Genomic DNA, 12,708 nt, shown 5'->3' with positions numbered 1-12,708 from the left:
CTCAAAAGACTAAATAACATGCTTTGGAACAACCAGTGCTTGAGTAACAGACCAGGAAATGATGCCAGGAAGCACACTGGATCTTAGAAATAGCAAAATGGAAACTCCTGAGCAACAACAAAGGAGCCATTTGGGAAATCCCTCTGGGCAAAGGGGCCTGCATTAAGAAAAAAGGAGAGTCTGCACTCTCCTATGGTGAGTCTGCACCATAGTGGCAAACAAGCAGATCAGCCTCCCCCTCTCTGCTACTCGATTCATGGAGGGAGACACTGGAGCACGTGGGGCCCAAGGGCAGAGGGAGACGCAGGCAGGTAGGAAAAAGGTATCTGCACCACTGAGGGTGTAGACGGGAGCACACTGCAGTGCTGGGGGTACGCCTTACCTGGGAGACTCACAGAAGGCTCCACACTGAAGGCAAGGAGTGAGAGTGAAAGCAAAAGTCGCTCAGTCCTGTCCAACTCTTTGTGACCCCATGGACTATACAGTCCATGGGATTCTCCAGGCCAGAATACTGGAGTGGGTTCTCCAGGGTACCTTCCCAACCCAGGGATAGAAAACATGTCTCCCACATTGCAGGTAGCTTCTTTACCAGCTGAGCCACAAGGGAAGCCCAAGAATACTGGAGTGGATAGCCTATCCCTTCTCCAGGCGATCTTTCTGACCCAAAAATTGAACCGGGTTCTCCTGCATTGCAGGAGGATTCTTTACCAACTGAACTATGAGGGAAGCCTCTTATGAGGGGAAGAGCCTTAAAGATGAATGGACGTCAAAGATCTTAACTGTTCACTCTTCTATTAACTAACTGTGAGCCTAAGTAAGTTATATAACTTCTCTGGACTTTGCAATGTTTCATCTAAAAAACGACAGAGGAAGATGAGAGTTTTTAAGCATTCTCTTGGTTCCATCAGTCAAAAATTGTATGAACCTGTAACAGAAGGGAAATACTGTCTGACTTTCCCCCACCATCTCTCATGCATGCTGTGTTTTTCCTTTCCCTTCTGCTTGCTTTGCCAACCCACACTACCCTGCTACACCCCTACCACCACCACTGAAAAGAGAGGAAGTGAAATGAAGATTTTAAAATGGCAAGTGCCTTTACTCTTAGCTAAGTCCAACATGCATTCAGTCATCTGTGGTGGGTTATTCTGGCTTTAGACTCTATTTATTCTGCCAGTCAGTAAAAAAGGCACCACTCAACACAGCACCACCGCAGCATGCGTGCGGGCTCTGGCATGGGAAGAGGGCCCCTTTCCGTGGAGTTTTAGAACAGCGATGAGCTTTGCAGCATTTCACAGTATTCCTGGCATTTCAACATGCAGCTTCAAATCTTAGGCACATGGAATCTCTAGGAAGTCTATGACATTTGAACGAACTGTAATATTTTTTTGTTAAAGGGCTATTTTTTAGATCAACTAAAGAGAAAGAAAAGTGATGAAAATGCTGAGTCATTGTAGAAACAGAAGGAAAAAGAGAAAAGTACAGAGGAATTAGTACAGATAAAAACCTGGGATTCTGACAGGTTCTAAAGGGCAGAGATGACTCGAACTAACATAGGAAGATCCAGTTCTTCAAAATCTTTCCATTATCAGCAAGGAAAATCAGCATCCCTGTGACCATGTTCTGTCATATAGCTGAGCTGGAATGGCAGAGTCTAGCCTTTCAGTGAGTAGACCCAACTTCTGAGTGCTGTGTGACTTTGGAGAAACTCTTAAACCTCTCTGAATTTCAGTCCCCCATGTGCAAAATGAAGTATTTTGTGAGGAGAATAGAAAGTGGAAAAAATCAATTTTTAGGTCATACAATGTGGGTGGGTTCATTCACTCACTTATTCTTTACTATATGCTTACCGGGCATAAAGCCCTAAGGATCTTCCGGTGAGTAAAAACAAACAGAAAGCTATGAAAATATATTTAAACCAATAAAAATAAAAATGCACTTGTGAGGTGGCCAGAGAAAAGATGTGTGACACCAGAACTATGATAGGAGCTAGTTCTGCATGTGATGAAAATAAAAGGCTTGGGGGATGGAAGAGGAGATTCTGGGCATGGCCTTGAGGAATTGCAAACTAGAATTAACTAGTCAAGGAGGACAAGGCTCCAGGACAAATAAAGGAAAGGAGAGAAAGGAGGGCTCTGGGATATTAACATTGTTGAGACCAGAACAGGTCTCTCAGGAGGCGGCCCATGGTTGATCCATATGAGCCTGGTGACAATGAGTGAGGAGGTAGGGCCATATCTACCTCTCTTAGCTTGGTGACTGTCAACAAGTCTTGAGGCCAGTTTGAGTCTCAATTTCCCCAGCTGTGAAAAAAATAATGGAGCTCACCATATCTCAATTTAGAGAGAATGCCACAGTATTTGACAGAGTACATGATCACAAAATATTCCCCTGTATATACAAGATTCATGCAAGAAAATTTTTCATGGCATTAATTCAAATTTAACACACCTTCAAATTTGTCTTTATGGGGTTAATCAGAATAACTATTATGAAATTGACTCCTACAGTCAAATATACTATAATTGACAACTTTTAGGTAATAATCTACATAGAAGTATAAATATGCAAGCAAATAAAACCAAAGTTAAAAGATCATTAGTAAGTAATTCAGAAGGATTATATAATAGAGGTCTACTACATGGATCAGTCACAGTGTTGACAGCACAGTTGTCATCATTTAAAATTTCTCTTCCACATCAAGACTAAACCAGTCTTACAGCTCCCAAGAAGTTACACTTACTACCCCATTCTTTTGTAAGAATTAGAACAAAAACCTCACCTGTTGACATTCCTCAGCAAATAAACAGCATCTAAAAAGCACAGGGCATTCCCCTCTTGCTCTTCTTTATCTAGGAGGACAGTAGGCAGGATTACCTTTGATTTCATGCTTGTTATGTTCAAATGACCAGGTTACATGCTTTAGACACTTCATCTCCCCTAAGCACCTAGCAAACCTGCCAGGTAATTATGACCAGTCCCAACAGGGGATGAGACTGAGGCTCACTGAAGTGAAATGACTTACAATTACAAGGCTCATACATGGAAGAGCCAGGATCTGAAATCAAATTACTCTTGTTCTAAAGCCTAAGACTTAGTTATATCAATTTTTTCCCCCAAACTCAATGGCTCAATGGGGTAACAATATGAGAGGTGGGGAGGGAGGGAAGGGCAGAAGGAGTCCAATGATAGTACTGGCAGTGAAGGAGAATACTATCTGTAGATAGTGCTGTCAGATTTAGCATATAAAAATACAGAACATCACCTTTGAATTTGAAATAACCCTTTTTTTAAAAGCACACCCCCATGTAATATTTGGGACCTATCCACACTAAAAAGAAAAAGTTTGATATTTAACTGAAATTCAAATTTAACTAGGCATCCTGTATTTCACCTGGTAACCCTATTCGTAATTTTAAAACAACAGTAAAACTATGTAAAACTATCTTATGGAGGCGCCTTAAAAAACTAAACAAAGAGCTAACACATAATCTAGATATCCCACTCCTGAGCATGTATCTGTAAAAAACTATAATTGAAAAAGATACATGCGGCCAATTCCACTGCAGCATTACTTACAATAGCAAAGATATGGAGGCGACCAAAATGTCCATCAACAGATGAATGGATAAAGAAGATGTAGTGTGTATATATGATGGAATATTACTCAATCATAAAAAATAAAGAAAATTGTTATCTGTAGCAACATGGATGGACCTAGAGAATATCATACTAAGTGAAGTAAGTCAGAAAGAGAAAGACAAATATCACATGACTTACTGCTCGTATGTGGAATCTTTTAAAAATGATACAAGTGAACTTATGTACTAAACAGAAATAGACACACAGACATAGAAAACAAAACTATGGTTACCACGAGGGAGAGGTAGGGGAGGTTTAAATTATGAGCTGAGGATTGATATACACACACAATATAAAATAAATAACCAAGAAAGATCTACTGCGTAGCACAGGAAACTACATGAATATTCTGTAATAACCTAAAAGAGAAAAGAATCTGGAAAAGGATACACACACACACATACACACACATACTATACAGTTGTTCATTTTCTAAGTCATGTCCGACTCTTTGTGACCCCATAGACTGTAGCATTCCAGGCTTCCCTGTCCTTCACTCTCTCCCAGAATTTTCTCAAATTCATGTCCATTGAGTCATTGATGCTATCTAACCATCTCATTCTCTGCCACCCTCTTTTTATTTGCCCTCCAGCTTTCCCAGCATCAGGGTCTTTTCCAGTGAGATGGCTCTTCACATCAGGTGGCCTAAGTATTGGAGCATCAACTTCAGCATCAGTCCTTCCAATGAACATTCAGGATTGATTTCCTTTAGGATTGACTGGTTTCACCTCCTTGCAGGGTGGAATTGCATGGCATGACTCATAGCTTCATTGAGTTACCCATGCCCCTTCACCACAACAAGGCTGTGATCCATGAAGGGGATATATACACATACACACACACACACATATATAATCACTTTCCTGTACACTTGAAACTGATACAACACTGTAAATCTAATATACTTTAATATTAGAGTCTAACCACTCTCTCCTTGGATCTGGATTGGTCTTGTACCTTGCCTAACCAAGAAATTTTAGCAGAGTTATATTCTGACACTTCTAAGCCTGAATAGTAGAAGTCTTGGCACTTCCTTCTACGTCTCTTGTGATGTTCACTTGCCAGATGCTCCCTGTGGGAATACTCTGTCACAGAATTCTGATGAGAACCTGAAGGCATGCAGCCAGGACATGGGCAAGAACTCTTGTTGACAATCACAGCTGAGCTCCCAGCCAGCAACTACCAATCATATACATGTCCAGTGAGGTAACCCTACAGGTAATCAGAATCTCAGTCTCTTCTGACCGTACCTGCACAAGAGACCTCAAGCAAGAATCACCCAACTCAGTCAAGCACAAGCTGTGAGAGACAGTCATAAATTGTTCTGCATCAGGGGCTTGTATATCATACAGCCATATATAACTGACAGTGAAGTGAAGTGAAAGTCGCTCAGTCATGTCTGACTCTGTGACCCCATGGGCTATACCATCCACGGAATTCTCTAGGTCAGAATACTGGAGTGGGTAGCCTTTCCCTTCTCCAGGGGATCTTCCCAACCCAGGGATCAAATCCAGGTCTCCCACACTGCAAGCGGATTCTTTACCAGCTGAGCCACAAGGGAAGCCCAAGAATACTGGAGTGGGTAGCCTTTAACTTCTCCAGTGGATCATCCAGACCCAGGAATTGAACCAAGGTCTCCTGTTTTGTGGATGGATTTTTGCAGATGGATCCAACTGAGCTATCAGAGGATGGAGAAGCATAATTGATGGCATTAAAAAAGGAAGTTCCATATAAATATTTGGGAAACGCTGAAATTATATTTTCCTCCTGGAGATTCACAATGTCATATCAACAGTTCTGGAAATACGCAAGAAAAAAAGGATTTAATTTTATTCAACCCCATGTTTCTTATATAGTCACATAATTCATTCTGTATAAAACTCACTAACATTTTGGGAAACAGTGTCTTGGAAAGCTCAGTTTAGGAAACCCTGCACCATTCCAAGCTATGTTCCATCAAAACAAATGAAATGACAAATCCTGATATTAATAAAATGGTGGACTCTAAGAGAGAACTAAGATGTAGAAATACTATTTAGATTATACAACATATATGGTAACTATATTCTCTGAACAAATAGGCATATATGTTCTAATGAAGAACACACACAGAGAGAATGGGAGGGAATATTTGAAATTGAGATCTATTGATTGTTTGAGGTCTATTCCAGGAAACCTGGGATGCAAAACATCTGAAGCAAAGTCTTTATTGTTAATAGAAAGTTCTCAGTTAAGATGCCTTCTATCTTAATACAAGCTAGAGATTTCAACTCAAAGTTTCACCTCACAGTTTAAATTACACAGCTTGTCTACAGCAGACAATCTAATTCAAATCTGCACTTTAAGCTGTGCTATTTAGATAGGACTTTACTAGTAAAATAAATCTCAAAGTACAAGGAATATTTGTCTCCACCCATTTGTCTGAAAAAGATCTCGTCATAAAAACTATAATTCTCTACCATTTCTTGACATCTATATACCAGTTGACATATTTTCCCTCTTCAGTTCATGATAGTAGGTAGAAAGATATTTTTTAACTTCTCATTTATCTACTTTTAATAAATCATAAAGATAGCATATTCTTTTGCAGGTTTTCTTAAATATGAGTGTTTTTAAAGTCAACTGCTTGAAGGAAAAGACATTTTTATTTATGGATTCTGCTGAGATGAAAGAAAGTAAACAGCTGTATAAATAAATTGCTACAAACATCTCCTTCATTTTAATGTAGTTATCAAAGTACAACAGGTATTTACGATGAAACACTGCATAGAGAGAAGGCAAAAACATGAAATCAACCAAGAGAGATGTCAGTAAGAAGAATTCGTGGCCTTCCTATTTTATTTGTGAAGCTTGAGGATATCAATGAATGGAAAGCTGGGTCAGCTGAGCATAAGCCACTAATACAGAAGGAGTCGCTCTTCACAAAATGCTTTTGTTTCATCCTATCTGGTTCATTTTGCAAAGAGGAGACTGCAGCTTAGATAAAAGCCCTCACCTGCCCTGGGTGTGGGCAGTAGCATGTTCTCCAAAAGTAGCACCTTTTCAAAAATGTTCACATACCACTGTTATCATATATTTTAAAGAAGAGAAAAAAGTATTAGATGAAGTGGAGTGAAATATACTACAAAATCATCAAACCTCAGGAAGCACAGTAATCAGATTTTTGGTGAGAGTGTCATGTTTTTCTTAAACGTGTTTTCTCACCTCTGCTAACAATGAAACAGGCTCCATCTCTCAAGAAGACACACGGCCCTGTTCTAGGGGTTTCATTCACATTGAAATATATAGAAATAGCACCCCTGGAAATGGACAGGACAGACATGGGCCCTAGAGAGAGGCTCTGCCTACCTCTCTCCTCTCTACTGGCTCTGCTGGCAGGTTGCTGGACCTGACTATTTCCATAAAGCAAACGAGTTCTTCCAGTTCATATATCCTTCCAAGCAACAGTGGCCCACCCAAAGCGTATACCTAGTCCCTCTGATTTTAAGTCCCATTAAGGTTTTTAGTTACAGCTACAAGAGAATTAACACCCTAAGGATATGGTAAATAGATCTAGGTTGTCATCAAGTGGGGAAAAGTAACTTAATTACAGGTGTGTAAGAGTAGAAGCAAAGTAAGCAAAACAGTCCAAATGACCTTGTACAACATGTGAATTCTTAAAATGCTAACTCAGGATGTCATCCCAAATGTTTGTTAGAGAGACTGAGAAGTAATCTAAAAAGACCAACGTACTCAAGAGATACCTTAGGTTCTCTTCAAAGAAGAAATATTAACAAATTTATACACACAGAGAGAATCACATCTGTGGGCATAGGGTTACTAGAATCAGTTGCATGAAAGTTTCCTACAATTTAAACTTTGCAGATAAATAAGCCAGTCCCATGAAAGCCAAAACTTCACATCCTTGACCTGAGCCCTCTTTGCCAGAGTTTTGAATTTACCTTTTTTCATGTAATAATTGCACTTGAAAGTTTATTATAGCATTTACACTCCCATGCTCTTTTTCCAATTCAATTCTCTTGACAATCCAGAGAAACTGGACCCAGTTATACAAGAAACCCAAGGACAATAGACTTCAGTGAGTTTCTAGTGACACAGTGACTTAGGCAAACAAGGTTGGGACTTGAAACATTTTTATTTTCTTTTTTAACTATTAATCAACTGCTCTTTCTCTAATGACTGATTCTCAGTTTATATCTCTCCTATTCCTTGCACCATTTCTGTATTTAATTTTATGGCACCATCAGGTAACTCTCAGAGTTATCTGAGATCATCACAGGAAAGTAACAGGAAAAATCAGGGTTTCCCAGACTACATTCAAACCAGGAAAAAGAATCTCTCTGTATAACGAATGAAACAGCGCTGCCGTGGTAGGAGAAATCGGCGCTGACCTAAGTACCTCTGGAAATGAGAGGAGATGATGAAGCTAAAGACAGAAGGAACTGAACACAGGCATAGCGCTGCAGCTGATAAACGTGTTTCTCACGGCAGTTGTCGTTTAGTCACTAAGCTGTGGCTGACTCTTGGTGACCTCATGGACTGTAGCCCACCAGGCTCCTCTGTCCATGGGATTTCCCAGGCAAGAATACTGGAGTGGGTTGCCATTTCCTTCTCCAAGGCATCTTCCTGATCCAGGGATCAAACCCACGTCTCTTGAATTGGTAGGCGGATTCTTTACCACTGAGCCACCAACGAAGTCCTTCTCGTAAGAGTGAAAGTGAAGTTGCTCAGTTGTTTCTGACTCTTTGTGACCCCATAGACTGTAGCCTACCAGATTCCTCCATCCACGGGATTTTCCAGGCAAGAGCACTGGAGTGGGTCGCCATTTCCTTCCCCATCTCATAAGAGTAGAGGCTACCAATTTTGAAGCCACGTTATGCGTATACTGGAACTAAACATAGAGGTAAACGGATAGCGGGCAGGAGCTAGGTCTCCCACTACTACACTGGGAGGCCACACATTAACAAGCAAGGAGGTTAGAATGAATTATGTGATACAGGTTAGAGGTGGAGACATCAGTACTGACTCATTTAACTTAACAGAGACACAGATGGACAAAACATAGAAATGACTGCTAACATGATTTAGCTATTTAGTATTGCTAAATGATTACTAACACAGGTTAGTAAACGTACATTATTTCTAAATTCTGTTTGCTTTAAGCAATGACATCCCAGTAGCAATGAAACATCTAGCACCCAGATCTTGGTTTATAACACGATTCTCCAATACAAGGAGAAAAGGCTGATTCTAGGACAAAGGCAGAGAATACACAAAGTGAGCCTGTATGCCACAGTGCCAGGAAGTAAGGAAAAGCTCAAAAAACAAAAGGATGAGTATGCCAAAGGGACACAAAAGTAAACAAAGTGTTCAATGACCAAAGCTGGAACAATTAGAGCTACAAAATAAATAACATACCACTGGGCTACAGCCTAATATATAAAGTAAATATCAATGAATGCATGCTGATCGTAAATAAGTTACTAAATACATAAATAATTAAGGAAGAACAGGCAAATCTCCTACATAGAAGAACTCCAAATAATCTGTGTATGTCCTCCCACTCGTAAGTAAGGCATAACTTGCCCTCCATCCCAAGTGTGGGCAGCACATAGTAACTCCCTCTAAAGAGCCCAGTATGGATAGGGAGGGGAGGAGTAACTTCACAGCCTGAAAACTCACTCAGCCAAATGACCAGGAGTTTAACGTCACTGGCAAAGAGTCCTGGTGATAGCATGTACTTTTTTTTTTAACTGAAGTATAGTGAATTTACAGTATTATATTAGCTTTAAATATATAGTGATTCAGTATTTTTGAAAACGCTGGGTATAAATTCCTGTGTGATACAGTATCTTTGTTGCTTATCTATTTTATATATAGCAGCATTTTATATATAGCCTCTGTTATTCCCACACCCTAAATATGTCCCTACACCATTCCCTCTCTCCTTTCATAACTACAAAGCTGTTCTCTGTCCCTGAGTCTGTTTCTGTTGTGCATATACATTCATTTGTACTATTTTTTAGATCCCACATATAAATAATACTGTCTTTCTCTGTGATTTGTTTCACTAAGCATAATATTCTCTAGGCCCATATATGCTGCTATAAATGGCAGAATCTCATTCTTTTTTTAAGCTGAGTAATATTCCATTCTATATATATGCCACCTCTTATTAATCCAGTCACCTATCGACAGACACTTGACTGTTTCCATGTCTTGGTAGATAATTATAAGTAGTGTTGCTTTGAACACTATGGTGCATATCCAAGGTATCTTTTCAGATTAGTATTTTCATTTTTTTCCTGGATTTATACCCAGGAGTGAAATTACTGTATCATACAATGGCTCTGGGCTTCCCTTGTGGCTCAGCTGGTAAAGAATCCTCCTGCAGTGCAGGAGACCTGGGCTCGATCCCTGAATTGGGAAGATCCCCTGGAGAAAGGAAAGGCTACCCACTCCAATATTCTGTCCTGGGGAATTCCATGGACCACAGTCCATGGGGTCACAAAGAGTCAGACATGATTAAATGACTTTCACTCACTTTCATAATGGTTCTGTGTTTAGTTTTTTTGAGGAGAGCCATGCTATTTTCTATAGTGGTTGCTGTTGTTCAGTCACCAAGGTATGTCCAACTCTTTGTGACCCCAAGGGCTGTAGCATGGAAGGCTTCCCTTTCACTTATTATCTCCTGGAGTTTTCCCAAGTTCATGTCCATTGAATTGGTGATGCCATCCAACCATATCATGCTCAGTTGCCCTCTTCTCCTTCTGCCTTCAATCTTTCCCAACATCAGGATGTTTTCCAATCAGTCAGCCATTCATGTCGGGTGGCAAAGTATCGGAGATTCAGCTTCACATCAGTCCTTCCAAAGAGTATTCAGGGTTGATTTCCTTTAAGATAGACTGGTTTGATCTCCTTGCTTTCCAAGGGACTCTCAAGAGTCTTCTCCAACACCACAGTTTAAAACCATCAACTCTTCAGCACTCTGCCCACTTATTGTAGATTAGAGATACCAAGGGAACATTTCATGCAAAAATGGGCTCAATAAAGGACAGAAATGGTAGGGACCTAACAGAAGCAGAAGATATTAAGAAGAGGTGGCAAGAATACACAGAAGAACTGTACAATAAAGATCTTCATGACCCAGATAATCACGATGGTGTGATCATTCACCTAGAGCCAGACATCCTGGAATGTTAAGTCAAGTGGGCCTTAGGAAGCATCACTATGAACAAAGCTAGTGGAGGTAACGGAATTCCAGTTGAGCTATTTCAAATCCTAAAAGATGATGTTGTGATCGTGCTGCAGATGACAACCACCTTTATGGAAGAAAGTGATGAAGAACTAAAGAGTCTCTTGATGAAAGTGAAAAAAGAGAGTGAAAAAGTTGGCTTAAAGCTCAACATTCAGAAAACTAAGATCATGGCATCCGGTCCCATCATTTCATGGCAAACAGATGGGGAAACAGTGGAAACAGTGGCTGACTTTATTTTTCTGGGCTCCAAAATGACTGCAGATGGTGACTGCAACCATGATATTAAAAGACGCTTACTCCTTGGAAGGAAATTTATGACCAACCTAGACAGCATATTAAAAAGCAGAGACATTACTTTGTCAACAAAGGTCCATCTAGTCAAGGCTACGGTTTTTCCAGTAGTCATGTATGGATGTGAGAGTTGGACTATAAAGAAAGCTGAGCACTGAAGAATTGATACTTTTGAACTGGGGTGTTGGAGAAGACTCTTGAGAGTCCCTTGGACTGCAAGATCTGACCAATCCATCCTAAAGGAGATCAGTCCTGGGTGTTTATTGCTAGGACTGATTTTGAAGATGAAACTCCAATACTTTGGCCACCTGATGGGAAGAGCTGACTCATTGGAAACGACCCTGATGCTGGGAAAGATTGAGGGCAGGAGGAGAAGGGGACAACAGAGGATGAGATGGTTGGATGGCAACACCGACCTGATGAACACGGGTTTGTGTGAACTCCGGGAGTTGATGACGGACAGGGGGGCCTGGCATGCTGAGGTTCATGGGGTCGCAAAGAGTAGGACACAACTGAGCAAATGAACTGAACTGAACTGATTCTGAGGTAACATCTCATTGTAGTTTTGGTTTGCATTTCTCTAATGATTAGCAATGTTGAGTACCTTTTCATGTTCATGTTAGCCATTTGCATGCCTCCTTGGAAAAATGCCAATGCAGGTTTTCTGTCCATTGGTTGATTAGTTTGTTTTAATACTGAATTATGTGAGTTGTTTATATAGTCTGGATATGAACTCCTTGTTTTCATGTAACTCACATAAGTTACATCTTTGCAAACATTTTTGGCCATTCTGTAAACTGTATTTTCATTTTGTCAATGGTTTTCTTTCCTGTGCAAAACCTTTTAAGTTTAATTATGTTTCATTTCTTTATTTTTGCTCATATTTCTTTTCCCTTGGGAGACTGAATCAAAATATACTGTTACAAGTTATGTTAAGCAAGTACCTATGTACACATGCCTATGTACTTTTCTAAGAATTTTACAGTTTCCATTCTTACATTTAGGTATTTAAACTGTTTTGACTTTATTTTTGTATATGATATGAGGGAGTGTTCTGATGTCATTATTTTACTTATACTTGTCCAGTTTGCTCAGGACCACTTATGGATTATTTTTATCCATGGTATATTCTTGCCTCCTTTGGCATAGATTAATTGACCATAGATGCACTGATTTATTTCTGGGTTCTCAGGTCTGTTTCATTCATCTGTGTGTTTTTGTGCTATTACCTTATAGCTCTGATTATTGTAGCTTTATAGTACAGTCAGAAATCTGGGAGGGCAATACTACCAGCTTTCTTCTTTTTTCTCAAGATTGCCTTGTCAGTTTGAGGTCTTTTGCGGTTCTAGTTGAATTTTAGTATTCGTTCTAGTTCTGTGAAAAAAATGTCATGGGTAATTTGCCAGGTACTGCATTTAATCTGTAAATTGCTTTCAGGAGTATGGCCATTTTAACAATATTAAGTCTTTCAATCCAAGAGCATTAAATATCTTTCCATTTCTTTGTATAATCTTTAATTT

This window comes from Dama dama, chromosome 24 (assembly GCF_033118175.1).
Source record: "Dama dama isolate Ldn47 chromosome 24, ASM3311817v1, whole genome shotgun sequence".
NCBI classification, from domain to species: domain Eukaryota; kingdom Metazoa; phylum Chordata; class Mammalia; order Artiodactyla; family Cervidae; genus Dama; species Dama dama.
Note: the sequence above shows the minus strand (reverse complement) of the source record.